This window comes from Canis aureus, chromosome 1 (genome assembly GCF_053574225.1).
Source record: "Canis aureus isolate CA01 chromosome 1, VMU_Caureus_v.1.0, whole genome shotgun sequence".
Lineage (NCBI taxonomy): Eukaryota > Metazoa > Chordata > Mammalia > Carnivora > Canidae > Canis > Canis aureus.
Window position 1 is genome coordinate 119,212,680 of NC_135611.1, and position 18,068 is coordinate 119,230,747.

At 46.2% G+C, this 18,068-nt stretch overlaps 1 protein-coding gene across 4 annotated transcripts in view; it reads right to left on the minus strand.

Annotated features, from left to right (window-relative positions):
- CHST8 (carbohydrate sulfotransferase 8) overlaps positions 1-18,068 on the minus strand; it is a 130,026-nt gene that overhangs the window by 87,546 nt on the left and 24,412 nt on the right. Inside the window, exon 2 of one of the 4 annotated variants that reach the window (XM_077855867.1) lies at positions 5,744-5,799. The exons of 1 other annotated variant lie outside the window; for it this stretch is intronic. The gene's annotated coding sequence lies outside the window, so the exon portion shown is untranslated. Of the gene's footprint in view, positions 1-2,461; positions 2,600-5,436; positions 5,599-5,743; positions 5,800-18,068 lie in introns of those variants that run through there. 2 more of the 4 variants (XM_077855869.1, XM_077855868.1) reach the window with 2 other exon arrangements.

The following is an 18,068-nucleotide window of genomic DNA, read 5'->3' on the forward strand; positions in this document are numbered from 1 at the left end:
GGTGGCCCCTGTGCAGGGAGTGGCCCCTGAAGACAAAGGCCCGGACAGGATACCCAGACCCCACAAACACAGGCAAGCCCCAGCCTCAATCAGCATCTCGAGAGCTGTGAATGTCTGATCCCCCACCCCCCCGGCTCCAGACGTCCCAGGGCACCCCCCCCATGCTACCCAGGATCCCCGGCCCCAGCCCTCAGCCCCTGGAGACATCGGATTCACCTCAGGCCCTGAATCGATCCTGCCAGGCAGGGCACGGCAGGCATAATCTCCCCGTGCGCACTGACATTTCCAAATGAATATTCACTCATCCCAGTCCTGGCCACTTGTTTTGCGTCTGGCCTGATCAATCGTGCTCCTCTGAAGGAACCGTGCTCATCGGGGGCACTGAGGCGGGGCGGAGACGTGTCCACCGGCTGGGAGCCCCGGCAAGCTCACCCCATCCGTGGACCCCGGGCCCTGCACTGCGCCCGAGCTTCCCCGCAGCCCAGATGCTCTTGCCTTCAGCATCACGGACATAACCTGAGCATGATGAACAAATCCAGCAACCGGCTTTCCCTTGGAGGCTCTGGGGATCTGCTGGGGCCACTGGGTGTCACCGAGCTTAGCTCTGAGTTCCGTCCTACTCAGGTCAGGCCCGCCCCAGGAGTCCTCCGTTCAGATCCCTGAACCCAGAATCTCTTTCCCATTCTGCCCTTGTCCTTCCTGGTGGCTCAGGTAACATCGTTCCTCTTCCCTGCTCTCCTCTGGCAAGCCCTCCGCCAAGGGTCATCAGATACCTGCCCCCAGGCACCCTGCTCTCGGAAGCTGGGCCCAGGCCATCGTGATCTTAGCTGACCCGCCTGATTTGGCATCTGTCCCCAATATGCTTTGACAGTCGCTTCTGCAAGTTGGCTTGGGGCGTCCTTCCTTCTGTTCACCGTCCGAGCCAACCTGCCCTGATGGCCAGAACCGCCCCCCACCCTTTTTTCTCTCTCCCTCTGCAGCTCCCCTGTTACAAATGCATCTGTCCAGGAAGCTCTACTTTCAGCCACTGACACAGGATAACACCCCAAAATAAGGCAATAGGTTCACATGGGGAAGGAGACTATTCCACTTAGTATGATTGCTACATGCCATATAACAATCGTACTCTTTGACCCTCTTTGATTCTTCAAAATGACACATTTCAGATACACAAAAATATTTTTATAAAGAATATGAAGGGGGCGCCCAGTCGGTTGAGCGTCGGACTCTTGATTTCCGCTAAGGTCATGATTTCAGAGTCGTTGAGATTGAGGCCCCACATCAGGCTCTGTGCTGGGGCGTGGAGCCTGCCTGGGATTCTCTCTCCCTCTGCCCCTGCCCCCCGCTTGCACATGCGTGTGCACAGATTCTTCCTCAAAAAGAAAAGAAAAGGAAAGAAAAGGAAAAAAAGAAAAGAAAAGAAAAAAAGAGAAAGGAAAAGAAAAGAAAAAAAAATATGAAGAACCACCAGTGCACTCACTGTCCAAGAATAAAACAACCACCAGTATGTGGAGTCCCCTTTGCATCCCTTCCTATTACTCCCTACACCCCCCTCCCCAGAGGTAACCAGATGTGTGGTAAACATTTAACGCTCATTAAGAGCACCTACTAAGTGCCTGGCATTATTACTCCCCATGCCCCCTCAAGGTAACCAGATGTGTAGTAAACATTTAATGAGCACCTACTAAGTGCCTGGCACTATTCTAAGCAGTCGGGATCCATCGTCAACAGAACAGATAAAGATCTTGCCCTTGTAGAATTAAATTCCAAAGAGCAGAGAGACAGAGTATTCTAAGTACCATAAACAAAAGAAATGAGCAAGTTATTTTAACATGACAGGGTGATAAATGCTATGGAGAGAAGGAAAAACAGAGCAGGGTGAGGAGGGCTGGGCGGGGAGCTGGAGGCTAGAGACGGGTCTCAAGACCTAAACGTGTAGAAGGGGGCCTCATTGGGAAGGTGATATGTGAACCATGTGGATATCGGCCTGTGCAAAGGCCCTGGGGTGGGAGCATTCCTGAGACCCAGTGTGTCTGGAGAGGAGTGGACATAAAGAAGAGAGAAAGGAGACACAGTCAGAGAAGTAATGGGGGGGGGGGGCGGTCAGGTGCACCATTCAAAAGAAGTTGGCTTTGACTGTGGGTAAAATGGGGGTGCTGCCTGGCTTGCTTTGCAGCGGGACCCCTCTGGCCACACAGGCAGGAGAGGGCCAGGGAAGAAGTGGGGCGGGGCGGGAGGCTTCAGCTGTGAACGGGCAGGTCGGCCTCTCTTATGAGAACTGGCACCTGTACGGGAAGACTCTAGGTTGACGTTGAAAATGACACGTTTTGACTTTGATGCTCTGCTAGCAGCGTGTGTCTTGGGCCCGCTTGGTGGCCATGAGGTTTGCTGATGTGAGGATTCTGGATCCCGAAAGCTCTGGAAGCCCCTCTTCACATCAAGCCCGGCCCTCCCTGCTCACCTCCAGAGCCAGACGCACAGGGAGGTCGGCGGCTCGGAACACGTGAGGGGGTCGCACATGGGGCACAGACACACGGCGATGACGGGGGCGGGGGGCGCAGCGTCCCGGCTCCACCAGGCTCTGTGCGCCTCAGTCTTCCCGCCTGCAGAATGGGGTGACGAGGGCCTCGCTAGCTGGCGCGCTCCACTGTGCTGACCAGAGCTCCCGGACGTTTCCCTCCCAGGCAGGTCCGTCCACCTGGAGCAACAACAACCCCCCTTGGGTGCTGCCTGGGCCGACGAGGAACCGCGCCACCCCCGGAAGGCCTCCCCTGAACCTGGCCCCGGAGCACTTCATCAAGAAGGGAAACCGATGGGACCCTTGGGGGGCTCAGCAGCTGGGCGTCTGCCTTCGGCCCAGGTCGTGACCCCAGGGTCCTGGGATCGAGTCCAGCATCAGGCTCCCTGCGGGGAGCCTGCTTCTCCCTCTGCCTGTGTCTCTGCCTCTCTCTCTCTCTCTCTCTCTCTGTCTCTCATGAATAAATAAAATCTTAAAAAAAAAAAAAGAAGGGAAAACGAGCAGCCCTTCTCAGCACTGCACCTGCGCCCGCGCCAGCCTTGGGCTGAAGGGGTTGGTATTTATTTTGACATTCGGTGTTTGCTAAACTGTTGCAGTCTTGTCTGCAGAGTAGGCCAAGCACGTCAGAATGATCAGTTTTGAAAGTTGAAGGCATTTGGTCTTTCCCCTGATGATTAAAAAAATACGGCAGCTTCTACCTGCGGCCCGTACACTCGCCCCGTCCCTCTGACGAGGGAGATCCGCGGGCGTCCGTTCTGTGCACTCGACGGCGGGGTCAGGTCTCCGCCGAATTAGGAAAACAGCACAGCATCTGATGCCTTGGGTTGCGGTGGGTGGTGAGTTTTGTTTTTTTTTTTTTGTTGGTTTCTTTTTCTTTTTTCCTTTTGTACATAATTAATTACTTTGCAAGCAAGGTTGGAATTTTCTTTAAAAATTGGCAAAATTCTAGAAGCTGAAGCTTGCCAAGGAATGATGGAGCATATTCTGAAAACATTTGTGAGGTTTTCCTCTATAGTCACAGAAACAGACACACACACACACGGAGTCCTTGTCTTGAGTTTGGCATTGCAAGAACACCTAGATTGGAAGTCTAATATTAATTTCCAATTAAGCTTATTTGCTTCAAGGAAGTCTGATTCCACTTTAGACAATAACCAATTCTACCAGTGGTCACCAAGGCTCAAGAAAACAACATTTCCTCTGATCGCCTTTATAGCCATGGGTCACCTATACCCAGGTACTTGGGCATGGGGTCCTTTGTCATCCAATCACGACAACTAATAGCCAAATAATAGGACTTTTTGCAAAACTTTCAACCTGCTGCCCTCGCTAAGTCGCCAGTTTGGCCTTGGCAATGAGCTCCACCAGGCTGTGCTCTCAGCTTCTTCTCCCAGGCAAGGTCTGGAAGACCCTGGCGGCCCTTGGTGTACGTTTCATGGGGGTCTCCAATAAGGCGAGAGTCTGCGTCCTTAAGGATGCCAAGCGGTTTGAAAACACACAGGTGACAAGCATTTCGGATCCTAATGATGTGTTTTCCGCTGCTAGTTTCTTTCATGTGAAGCAGAGAATGATCTTTTGCAGAAAAAAAAAAATGAAACTCCCAGGTTTTAGAATGAATTTCATGTGATCTTAGTCCAACACTATTTAAGGGATGAGGGCGGTTTGGCATCACCGCCCAGAGTTTGCCGACACCTCAAGGAAGGTGTGCCCCGTCTTCGCAATAGATATAAAGTGCCCTTGATCTGAGCCCCAAGCACCGTCAGCTACCCCAAAAGAGACAAAGAAAAGCAAAATCAAGAGCCCTGATGCTCGAGAGTTCGGTTTGCAGACGGCAATGTGACCTCCGTGGCCAGCAGCCAGAGGGTGGTGTGGCCGGGCCAGGCATCCAGCCATGCCCAGGATCCGAGAAGCAGGATATGTCTGTGGGTTTGTTTAGCACAAAAAGTCATGAGCACAGTGTACTGGCGCCTGTGGCGATGGAAATGATCCTACTTTGATTTCAAGCTTGTAGTGTTAGGACCAACTTCGACTCTTGGAAAGGATAAAACTGGAGATGTAACAGGCTCACAGTCCCTCTTCTGTGCTGCGCCGTAGTAAATAGAAAAGTCAAACTTTTCCTCAAAGCCCATCCTCACCTTAGAACAGGAAGCACTTATGATGTTTATGACACAGAATGGGAACTGGAGGACACGTGGCGACACCAACACACAATGACAGCCCGCAACAGACCTAACACAGGCATCACAGAGCAAAACCGCGAAATCTCTTGTATGTGATAGTCTGCAGAGCCTCCCCCCTCAAACCAGGAAAATGGTGAAAAGCTATGTTTCATGTTAGTTTGAGTATGAAAATACAACTTTATGCTTTGAACCACCCCTTGTGCAAGAAAACGTCTCCAATTACGAAGTGTTCTTTTTTCAAGCCTTACGAAGCCTCCTCTGCCTCCCCAGAGATTGATGCACCTGCCTGAGGCTCCCCTGATCTGTCCCTCCTGCCCCGTCTCCCTGGGGAAGTCCTGCTGTCGACCACCACCTCTGGGGAAGGTGGTAAGACAACGTCACTTGTTTTTCCAAACCTTAATTGCTCAGAGACTTTTCTTCCCACCACGGAGAGCCACAGCACCTCTTTCCCTTGCAGATATCTCGGTGTCGGGACCAAGCCCCAACATCCAACATAACAGAGGGTGGAGTTTCTGGAGGTTGTGGGTCCTCCTAGCCCAGGGGTGAGGGAGGCCAGGAAGCAGCGTGCTAGCCTGGAAAACCCAGGGTCCCCGAGCTCCAAGCCTCCATCCCCTGGCAACAATCACTCAGAAGCAATTCAGTGAATTCCCTTCTGCGCCATCTCAGCGTTCATGGCAGCCTTCCCACAAACAATAGCAGGGGGGCAGAGTCATGGGCATGAAGGGACCTCAGACTCACCCTTTCTCAAGCAGAGATAATCAAACACCAAGCAGCCAGATCTGCTCCTCGACACGTGTAGGGTCATGGTCGCTCTCATTCTTTCCCTCATGCCCTGTTGTTTTAGGATGGTAGGAAGTGACTCTAAAAATGGCCAATATTTCTCCCCTGACACAAGGGCATAAATCACTACATCTTCGGCGCTTTCTCTGTGGTATTGATTCTTCTGAGAATGAAGGCAGATGGTTCCGATATGGTATCATCTAATATTCACCCAGCTTGATTTATAGATTTCTTTGTGCATTGCGTGAACAAAAACCAGTCTTACCTTACTTCTTACACACTTGTCAAATTAGGGTAAGATATTCTTGTTGACCTTTAAACCTAAAAAAAAAAATTAAACGGGTCTGAGACATTTTCCAGCAGGCATGAAAATGAGCTGGGCCCTCAGATGCCAATTAAGAGGATGTAATTATGAAAGGGATCGTAGTCTGTGCTTCGGGTAATGATTTAATTTTAGTTTTAATGCGTTCAACTCAATAGAGGGAAAGAAAATAAGCTGGTTACAAATAATCTTGTGAAAGAGACGAGGACAATTTGGCACCATTTGTTCCTTAATTTACCAAAATGGGAAGGAGCTGGGGGAGCTTGGCACCCCAGCCTTCCAGTAGGAAGGAACACTTCTTGAAAGGTGCAGAAAGAAGCTGCAGTGGCAAGAACCAAAATAGAGACGAGGCAGCCGTTTGCTGTGATGTTACCAAACAGAGCCAGAGCCAGCCTTCAAGCTGCGCGAGGGTGTGAATTGGATCTAACTTCTAGCAGGGGAGGAAATTCCGTTTGGGTGCTGCGTTAAGGCTTTCTCCTATGTCATTTCTCCCACTGCCCTTCCCACAGCCAGGTCCAGGCCCAGGGCTCTGGGCAATATCCACCTGAGGCTGGCCATCACCTGCCAGGACACAGAAAAAATGGCCATACTCTTCATCCTCCTTCTATGAACACCATTCTTCAACGTGAAATGATGTTGGCTATACTCATTTGGGCTAATGTCAGTATGTCTAAACCTAGACACTCACACACACAAACACATGCATGCACACACGTACAACTGTGACCACACAGGGCTTAGTCCATGAGGCTGCCTTTGGCATCCTTGAGGTCCCTTTCAGAAAAATACGCACTTAGGGGCATCTTGGTGGCTCAGTCAGTTAAGCGTCTGCCTGTAGCTCAGGTCATGATCCTAAGATCCTGGGATCGAGCCCCCACAACAGGCTCCTAGCTCAGTGGGGAGGGAGCCTGAGTCTCCCACTCCCTCTGCCTATGGCTCCCCCTGCTTATGCTGTCTCTCTGTCAAATAAATAAATAAAATCTTTTTTAAAAAAAGAAATAGATCCACTTAATCCATTTTAATCATTCATGAAGCTAGTATGAAAGTTAAAAAGACAAAAGTAGTAAAAAGTAAGTATGATTACAGCAATTAGTTAAGGGATACATAAGAAAAAAGATGTAAAACATAAAACGGGGAGTGAGAATAATAATGTTGAGCTTACAATGGGATCAAACTTAAGTTGTTATTAACTTAAAATAGGCTATTATAGATTTAGGTTGTTATATGTAAGCCTCATGGTAACCAAAATGCAAAATCCTATGGGAAATACACAAAAGATAATGAGAAAGGAATATGAGAGCATACCACTTAAGAAAGTCATCAAACCACAAAGGAAGATAGCAAGAAGAAAGGAACAAAGAACTCCAGACGCAGTCAGAAAACAGTGTCAATAAGCATGTACCTGTCAATAATGACTTTAAATGTAAATAGACTAAATTCTCCAATCAAAAGGCATAGAATGGCTGGATGGATTTTTTTAAAAAGACACATTTATATGCTGCCTACAAAAAACTCACCTCAGATGCAAGGACACATACAGACAGAAGATAAAGGCGTGAAAAAAGATATTCTATCGGGACCCCTGGGTAGCTCAGCGGCTCAGCGTCTGCCTTTGGCTCAGGGTGTGATCCCAGTTCAGGGATCAAGTCCCACATCAGGCTCCCTGCATGGCCTGCTTCTCCCTCTGCCTATGTCTCTGCCTCTCTCTGTGTCTCTCATGAATAAATAAATAAAATCTTTTTAAAAAAAAGATATTCTATGGAAACCAAAAGAAAGCTGGAGTAGCTATATACTTACATCTGACAAAATATACTTTAAAATAAAAGCAGTAATAAGGGACAAAGAAGGACATTACATAATGATAAAGAGGTCCATCCAATAAGAAGATGTAATATTTGCAAATATTTATGCACCCAACTTAGAAGTACCTAAATATATAAAGCAAATATTAACAGACCTAAAGGGAGAAATAGCAATACAATAATAGTAGGGCACTTTAATACTCTACTTACATAAATGGATAGGTTTTTCCAGACAGAAAATCAATAAGGAAACATCAGCCTTAAGTGGCACATTAAACCAGATAGACTTAAATATTTATGGAACATTCCACCCAAAAGCAACAGAATACACATAATCTTCCCAAGTATACATGGAACATTTTCCAGAATAGATGATGTGTTAGGTCAGAAAACAAGCCATAATAAATTTTAGAGGACTAAAATCATATTACACATCTTTTCTGACCACAATTGTAGGAAACTAGAAATTACATGGGAAAAAAACTGGAAAATTCACAAATAAGTGGAATACAATATGCCACTGAACAACCGATGTGTCAAAGAAGAAATAAAAGGAGAAAATTCAGAAAATACCTTGAGATAAATGAAAACAGAAATATACCAAAATAAATGTAAAGCGGCAAAAGCAGGTATAAGAGAGCACTTAACAGCAATAAGTGCCTATCTCAAGAAACAAGTCTCAAATAAATAACTTAACTTTATACCTCAAGGAACTAGAAAAAGAAAAAAAAATGAAACCCAAAGTTAGTAGAAGTTAGGAAATAACAAAGATTAGAGCAGGAAAAAAATAAAATAAAGACTAACAACAAATTAAAAAAAAAAAAAGACTAACAACAGAATGGAAAAGATCAAGGAAACTAAGAGCCAGTTCACTGAGGATAAAACAAAAACAAATTGACGAACCTTTAAGTAGACTCACCAAGAACAAAAATAAAGAGAAAAAAATAAAGAGGACTTAAATGAATAAAATCAGAAATGAAAGAGGAGATGTTCCAACTGATACCACAGAAATACAAAGGATCTTAAGAAACTACTGTGAACAACTACATGCCAACAAATTTGATGACCTACAAGAAATGGATAAATTCCTAGAAACATAGGAGCTACCCAGACTGAATCATGATAAAATCGAAAGCCTGAACAGACTGATTACTAGTAGGGAGATTCAATCAGTAATGGAAAACCTCCCAACAAACAAAAGTCCAGAACCAAATGTCTCCACTGATGAATTCTACCAAACATTCAAAGAAGAACTAATACTAGCCCTTTCAGGGCTCTTTCAAAAGCCCTGAAAGAACTCTTCCAAAAAACAGAAGAGGAAAGAACCCTTTCAAACTCTTTTTACAAGGCCAGTAATACTCTGATATCAAAATGGACAAGAAAGGCATGAGGAAAGAGAATTACAGACCAATATCTTTGATGAACATAGATGCAAAAATCCTCAAGAAAATATTATCAAACTGAATTCAATATACATTAAAAGGATCATATACTCTGATCAAGGGGCATTTATTCCAGAGATGCAAGGATGATTCAACATTCACAAATCAGTTAATATGCCACATTACAAAAACAAAGGAGAAAAATCATACAATCATCTCAATAGATGCAGAAAATGCATTAGATACAATTCAACATCCATTTATGAGTTAAAAAAAAAAAAGACTCCCAAGAAAGTGTAGACGGAATGTATCTACACATAACAAAGAGTACATATGACAAACCCATAGCTAACATCATACTCAACAGTGAAACGCTGAAAGTCTTTCCTCTAAAATTTGGAACAAGACAAGGACGTCCACTCTTGCCACTTTTATTTAACATAGGAAGTTCTAGCCAGAGTAATTAGGCAAGAAAAAGACAGACACCCAAATTGGAAAGGAAGAAGTAAAACTGTAACTCTTTGTAGATGGTATAATGTTTTATATACAGAAAACCCTGAAGACTTCATCAAAAAACTGTTAGAGCTAATAAATTCAGTGAAGTGGCAGGATACAAAATCAATGCACAAAAATCTGATGCATTTCTATACTCTAATAAGGAGCTATCAGAAAGAGAAATTAAGAGAGCAATCCCACTTACAGTCACATCAAAAAGAATGAAATACCTAGAAATAAATTAACCTAATAGGTTAAAAACTTGTATATGGAAAACTGTAAGACAATAATGAAAAGAAATTGAAGACACAAATAAATGGAAAGGTAGTCTATACTCGTGGATTGGAAGATTTAATATTGTTAAAATGTCCCTACCGGCCACAGTGATATACATACAGATTCAATGCAATCCCTATAAAAATCCCAATGGCATTTTTCACAGAACTAGAACAAACAATCCTAAAATCTATACTGAATTATAAAACGACCCAAAATAACCAAAGCAATCTAGAGAAAGAAGGATAAAGCTGGAGGTATCATGCTCTCTGATTTCAAGCTATATTACAAAACTATAGTAATTAAAACATAATGGTATTGGCATCAAAACAGACACGTAGATCATTGAACATCCCAGAATTAAACCCACATGTATATGGTCAATTAATTGATGACAAAGGATCCAAGAACACACAATGGGGTAAAGATAGTCTCTTCAATAAGTGGTGTTGGGAAAACTGGGCAGCCATATGCAAAAGAATGAAACAGGACCGCTTTCTTACACCTTGCACAAAAAATTACTCAATCTGGATTGAAGACTTGAATGAAAGATTTGAAACCATGAAACTCCTAGGAAAAAACATGGGTAGTAAGCTTCTTGACATTGGTCTTGGCAATGACTTTTTGAATCTGACACCAAAAGCAAAAACAAAGACTACATCAAACTAAAACGTTTCTTCACAACAAAGGAGACCATCAACAAAATGAAAAGGCAACCCACTGAATGGGAGAAAATATTTTCAAATCATATATCTGATAAGGGCCTAATGCCCAAAAATATATAGAGAACTCCTACAACTCAATAGCAAACGAACAAACAAAACCCAAATAATTCAATTAACAAGCAGGCAGTAGATCCAAATAGACATTTTTCCAAAGATATACAGATGGCCATCATCAGAGAGATGTCAATCAAAACCAGAATGAGATGTCACCTCACACCTATTAGAATAGATAATTATCAAAAAGATAAGAAATAACAAGCATTGGCAAAGATGTGGGGAAAAGGGGAACCCTCATATGCTGCTGGTGGGAATGCAAACTGGTGTCACCACTATGCAGGACAGTACAAAGTTCCTCAAAAAATTAAAAATGGAACTCCCCTATGATCCAGTGAATTCCACTTCTGGGTATTTATCCAAAGAAAATGAAAACACTAATTTGAAAAGGTATCTGCACCCCATGTTCATAGCAGCATTACTTACAATAATCAAATATGGAAACATAAGTGTTGGAATATTTCCATATTTGGGACACCTGGGTGGCTCAGTGGTTTAGCGCCTCCCTTCAGCCCAGGGTGTGATCCTGGAGTCCCAGGATCGAGTCCCACATCGGGCTCCTACATCGGGAGGAGCCTGCTTCTCCCTCCGCCTATGTCTCTGCCTCTATCTTTCTGTGTCTCTCATGAATAAATAAATAAAATCTTAAAAAAAAAGGAGTATTTCCATATTCCATCGATGGGTGCATGGATGAAGATGATGTGATCCACAACACACACACACACACACACACGCACACACACACACACACAGTGGAATATTATGCGGCCACGACAAAGAATGAAATCTTACTATTCATGACAACAGGTATGGACCTCAAGGGCATAAGGAAAGGCTGAAGGAAATAAACCAGAGAAAGATAAATACCATGTGATCTTTCCTATATGTGGAAACTATCGATCAATTGATTTTTTTTAAAACAAGCTCACAGATTACAGATTAGTGGTTGCCAGAGGTGGGGTGTGTGTGGGGGGGGGAGGGGTGTGGAAGAAAAGAACTGTTTTTTTTTTTTAATTCTTTTTTTTATTCTTTTCTTTTAAAGATTTTATTTATTTATTCATGAGAGAGAGAGAGAGAGAGAGAGAGAGGCAGAGGGAGAAGCAGGCTCCACGCAGGGAGCCCGATGTGGGACTCGATCCCGGGACTCCAGGATCACACCCTGGGCTGAAGGCAGCGCTAAACCGCTGATCCACCTGGGTCGCCCCAAGAACTGTTTTTGTTTGTGTAGTTTAAACAAACTGAATTTAAAAATACCCATTTCACAACCGACCTCTCATTAAATCTATCCCCAAAGCTCACTAAGGTAACAAAGGGGAGTCACAGGGTCAGCCCTGTGACCCTGCACAAAACCGACAGGAGGAGGGTTCTGACCCCCATCCAGGAGGGCGGAAGCTGGCCTGGGAGAGCCCCGGTTCTCAACATCCAGCCTCAGGGAGGCCAGTGGTGTCTCCCCAACCCTGGCAATGCCGCTCATCTGCCCCAAGCCTGGCCCTGTCCACCGCCTCCCCAAGGCTGGGGGGGACCCCCACCCCGGGCCATTTGGAGCTCTGTTCACACAACCAAAGCTGACTGAGGGCCAACCCAGTGCAAGACCAGGCACCTCACAGACGTGCACAGGATCGGGGAACTGTGGGAGCACTTTCTGGAGGGCCTGCTCCCCCCAGAGCCATAGAGAACGCACTCACTGGGGCCCCTCTCCTGCTGGCAGCCCCCCTCCCTGTCCAGGGCCCGCTGGAAGAGGCTGGAAGAGGCTGCAGGACGGTACTTGAGAAAAGCAATTATTATTATTTTTTTTAACCTGTGGCCCCTTGAACAATGCTTTCAACATGACAGCTCTGATTAAACCCCTAAAATATGTCCACTTACCATTTTTCTCTATTTTCATACCCTTCTGTGTCTTAAGGTTCAGTGAAACCCCATAGGGCTCAACCACCGTCAGTGCACAGGCCTGAACCTACCAGCCACCAGTTTCTATAAATAAAGTTTTATCAGGCCTGAGCCACGTCCAACCTCCTCCTATCATCACGGCTGCCCGCGTGAAGGTGGCACATGTGAGCAGCTTCAGGGAGAGACCTTTCGGACCAGGAAGCCTGAAACAGTTGCTCTTGGCCCGTTGGGGAAAAGTTTGCTGACCTCTGACCTAAGCTACAAACGTGACTTATTTACCAGTCATCCAATAACCCCTGGGGACGGCCAATCAACTTTGGGTGAGCCATTCAACACCATCACTTGAAGAAATAAAACCGAAAATCCCAGAAGCTCAGGGTAAATCGTGAAGAGCCCCAATCCCAAATCCACACATGTCTTTAAATCACACACACACAGAGGAATAAACCCTCTACAGCACAATGAGCGATCCCTTTGCAAACCACCCCAATCCAGGCCACTCCACCCTGATGAAATTCGGTGTAATCTCTTCCAGACTCCTCTCTAGATGGATACTTATGAACACGGGAATAGCGAATATTATCCCTGTGTTTTGTTTTTTTTTCTTTTTTACAGGTATGTGTTTTCGAGCCACAAATGTGTGCGCATGGTTCACACTTGGCTTTCTCACTTAACAATACATTTTTGGACCGTTTCCCAGGCAGTTCATACAGATCTACCTCACAGCTTTTTCACTGTCCAGAATATATTCCAAGGTGTGGGTTGTTGCAAACTCTAATCTCGAGGCACACAAACACCGGGAGTGACAGCAGCAGCTCGCCTTCCTGAGAGAATCAATAACCACCGGTCACCTTGGAAAGCGACCTTCAGTGGATGGACTGCAGGCCCCTGCGGGCACACGCATCCCCCCCCACCCATTTACAGGAAGATACCCCCCCACCTTGGGGGCCCCTGGGTCCTTGCCCACAATAAGCATCCTGGCAATGAGTCTTTGCATGACCCTCAGCCTCTCCTGGCAGAGGCCCTAAGATCCATGACTCTGAAAACTCCATTCAAAGAAGCTATTTGAAAGGAGAATCACTGTGAATTTAAATGACTTTCTCAGAAGCTTGACTTTTAAAAAAGGAAGATGAATCTGGCCCTTGCAAATAAAAACCAGATTGAGAAGCTGAGCTTCGTGGAGTGACTTAAGCAGGCATTCAGAGCTGGCACCCTCTGGGAACAGCGCGGCAAAGGCGGGCAGGCGTTCGGAACACGCAGAGCCTGGAGCTTGGCTCGAGAGCATCCTCCCCCACCTTTTCATCCCCTCCCCTTCCCTCTGCCTCCATCGGCTCCCCCACCTTCACCTCGCCTCTTGGTTGCACCACCCTCGCTGAGCACTGCACCCACCGTGGGCCAGCCCGTGCACCCCACCCTCCTGGGGTTCCCAGGGATGCAGACAGTCCTGAAGCAAGGCCACCATGGTGCACAGCCCCGATCTGGGCAAATGAAGGCACCGGTGCCTAGGATGTGTGAGGAGGGGACTGAAGAAGTGGCAGGCAAGGGACGGGGGCACCCCCAAACAAAGGTCTGGTAGCAGGGGCATCAGCCTCTCCCACCAGATGGGTGCAAATTCTCTTGTTTAAAAGACCCACTCTGGGGGGACCTGGGTGGCTCGTGGTTGAGCATCTGCCTTTGGTTCAGGGCATGATCCCAGGGTCCCAGGATTGAGGCCCACATCGGGCTCCCTGTAGGGAGTCTGCTTCTCCCTCTGCCTGTGTCTCTGCCTCTCTCTGTGTCTCTCATGAATAAATAAATAAAATCTTAAAAAAAAAAAAGACCCACTTTGGCTGGTGGTGGAGAAGAGATATGGAGAGGCGAGGGCAGCTGTCCGCCTGTCCATCCCACCCACCCACAGGCAGCCCGCGTAGCACTGGGTGAACACCCAAAGGGTAGGGGGCTGTGCAGGCTGCGGGGTATCGTGCAGCTGGGCAGTGGGCACTGCCTCTCCCCGGACGGTGCAGCCAGACCGCCCCTGGTGCAAAGGGCTCCATGCACCCTCCCTTTGGGAAAGAAAGAGGGGCTCCAAGGGGTACTGAGCTGGAATTCAAGAGAGGGCCAGGAATGGAGGAGCTGGGTGAAAATCCCCCAGGACCCCCGACCGGCTGGAGGATCACACACCCGGGGCTCAACCTCGGGTTCCTCCTCCCCATCAGCAGTTCTCGGGGCTTTGCCATAAGAATGTGTGAGGTCGCGCGGTGCCCAAACAAGCGCCAGGCCCACGGGAGGGACGCAGCAGATGCCACTGCTGGCGGGCGCTCACGTCGCAGCCGCAGAACGAGTTCCCGGGCCTCGTTACCAAGCCGGGAAGCAGAGAAGCCTCTCTCCTGGAATCAAGCCCAGACTGCCAGCCCCACACAGCTTCTGTGTCCCCGTGTAAGAGCCAGGGTGCTGGGAACCTTCCTTCCTGCCATGGACGTGGGCCTCAATGGGCAGCGTTCACGTGGACACGTGGGTAGGCTGGAGTGAGGGAGGAGGTCAAGCTGAGTAAGGGAAGAGCTTTCATGCTTGCAAAGCAGCTGTCGGAAGAAAAGGGACTTCTGTGTTAAGGGTGGCGGTAGGCCCCAATAGCCTGATCCCTTCCCCACTCAATTTCCTTCAAAAGGATTCCATAGATACAAAAAGGGGGTGGAGGCATGGAGCCTGTATGCATGGAGGCAAGATGCTCAGGGTACAGCAGGGAACCAGGTGCAACCGGGAAATCCTGCAAACCCAGAGCAGCGGGCACAGGATGGGTGACTGAGCAGTCACTGGGAGGTCAGGGTGTCTAGCAGAGCCTGAGCACCCATGGAGGAGGTCCAAGAAGGCTTCAGGAGAGGGGGCCCTGGGAGGCTCGGTAGGTTAAGCATCTAATTCCTGGTTTTGGCTCAGGTCATGATCTCAGGGTCATGAGATCAAGCCCCCAAGCCAGGCTCCACCATACTCAGCAGGGAGTCTGCTGGAGATTCTCTCCCTCTGTCCCTCCCCTGCCCAAGTAATAAATAAATAATTTTTTTTTTAGAAAAGTATTTTATTTATTCATGAGAGACACACAGAGAGGCAGAGACACAGGCAGAGGGAGAAACAGGCTGCCTGCGGGAAGCCCGATGTAGGACTCGATTCCAGGACCCCAGGATCACACCCTGAGTCAAAGGCAGATACTCAACCACTGAGCCACCCAGGTGCCCCAATAAATCTTAAAAAGAAGAAGACGACGGCGGCGGTGGCGGCGGCAGCTTCAGGAGGAGTGACCTGTCCAGACAGGCAATGATATATCATACAACATAGCTTCATTCCATAAAGCAAATAATTAGAGCAAAAGGAGACTTAACAAATCCCCAGTCATAAAGGTTTTAACAGTTTTTAAATGAATAAATTATGCAAGCAAAATTACATAAGAATAGTAAAGATCTGACTCATAAAACTCTGGTACTCCCTCTTACACCTTTGCACTCAGCAAATAGAATACAGTTTTCTCAATCACTCAGAATATTTAGAAAAATGGGCTTATATTACACTACGGGGGAAAAAAACCTCAATAGAAGTCATTATCTAAAAGAATGCAATAAAAATAGAATCTAAGAAAAAAGAAAGAGATTAAAATGTGGGCTACAGCATTGTTTTTAATAAAAAAAAAAAGTGGAAAAATATAAATTCCCATCAGTAGCTGAAAGTTTAATTAAGTTTTGGTCGATTCAAACTCTGGAATCCTATACAATCGTTGGAAAGAATTACCCCATTCACTGAATACAGAGTTTATAAAGAAGAGAATGGGGTACTGGTAGGAAAAGCAATAAACTAAGGAGATATGGCTAAGAATGTTCTGAAATTGAAGAAACCCATGCTCTCTTATGCTGGAAGTGTATACAGAGTGCTGAGCAGGATAAAGGTAAAAAGAAAAATTCACCCATCTTGGTAAAACTTCACAATAAAACTCAAAAGAAAAATCTTAAAGCTTACCAGAAAGAAGACAGATTACCTACCAATGGTTTGACCAACAACAGATGTCTTGCTCCACTTCAAGAGAAGCCCAGAAGACAGTGAAGGAGTATACATTTTTTTCTAAGTGTTATAGGTAAAGAGGGGTCATTCTATTTTTTTAATGAAAAAATTTGAGTCTTTGAATGAAAAACAACAACAACAACAACAAAAGGATACATTCCTGCGAGAAAAATGAACCCAAAAAGATACTGAGCAGGATTTACAAAACACCGCCATTGATAAAAATTTGTCAGAAAATTGAATTAACCATCGACTCTATATATTGATAATACCAGCTGTGTATTAAGATCAAAAGAAATTCTCCACTATAATAGGAAGGAAGACGGAAGGAGAGACTATTCAGTGTGAAGTCCCCGCGTGCAAAGACCTGTGATTGTTTTTTTTTTTTTTTTAATTTTTATTTATTTATGATAGTCACAGAGATAGAGAGAGAGAGAGAGAGAGAGAGAGAGAGGCAGAGAGAGAAGCAGGCTCCATGCACCGGGAGCCCGACGTGGGATTCGATCCTGGGTCTCCAGGATCACGCCCTGGGCCAAAGGCAGGCGCCAAACCGCTGCGCCACCCAGGGATCCCTCTGTGATTGTTTTGAAGGATGACCGAGATAATAACTTTATTTTTTATAATAACTTTAGACATGCTCAAAATTTATAGTTAAATATGTGTGTCAAGATTTTAAGGGTACGCAAAGGATAGGAAGAAAATCTATCGTTTTCAAATCCACAGAGGAAAAAAAACATTATCGATCAGACTGGGTACAAGAAAGGAGAGTAGTAAAAGGAGGCCGCAAATGAGGTGATAGAAATAAACCCAAAGAGGACCCTGGGGGTGGCTCAGTTGGTTGAGCGCCTGACTTGGGCTCAAGTTATGATCTCAGGGTCCTGGGGATGGAGCCCTGCTTCAGGCTCTGCACTCAGCAGGGTGTCTGCTTCTTCCTCCCTCTCTCCCTCTACCCCTCCCTCTGCCCATGCACTCTCTATCTCTAATAAATAAAATCTTTTTAAAAAAGAAAAAGGAAATAAATCCAAAATATCAGTGATGACAATAAATGGTAAGGGATTACGCCCTCCTACCATTTAGTGATGCTCACTGTATGTCAAGCTTTGGTCTAAGCATTTTACCATGTATTGTCCTACCGAATCCTCAAAACCATCCCATGAGTGAGGTGATCACATTCTATAAATGGGGTACCCTAAGGCCCTGGGAGGTGAAGGAATGTGTGCAATTGCCTACTCCTGGTAGAGCCAGGATCCAGACTCAGGCACGCGGGTTCCCCAGTCTGTGCACGTCCCTGCTGCCTTCAGAAACACGTGCTCATACACACAGAGACCCACAGGGTCTCTCCTGCCAGCCGGATGAAGGCCACCAATCTTGGTGAAAAAGCCTTTCAAAAGCAACACAGAGAGAAGTCCATGTTAAGGGGAATGCTAGGAAGTACTAACCAAAGGAAAGCTGACGTTGTGATTATTATTATCAGATGAAGTTGAATTCAAGGCAAAAAGGAATTGGGAGTGGTAGTTAATGAGTGGCAGAAGGAAGAAAAGAACAATCTAAAAAAGAAGACAAGGAGGCACCTGGGTGGCTCAGTTGGTCAAGCATCTGCCTTCGGCTCATGTCATGATCCCAGGGT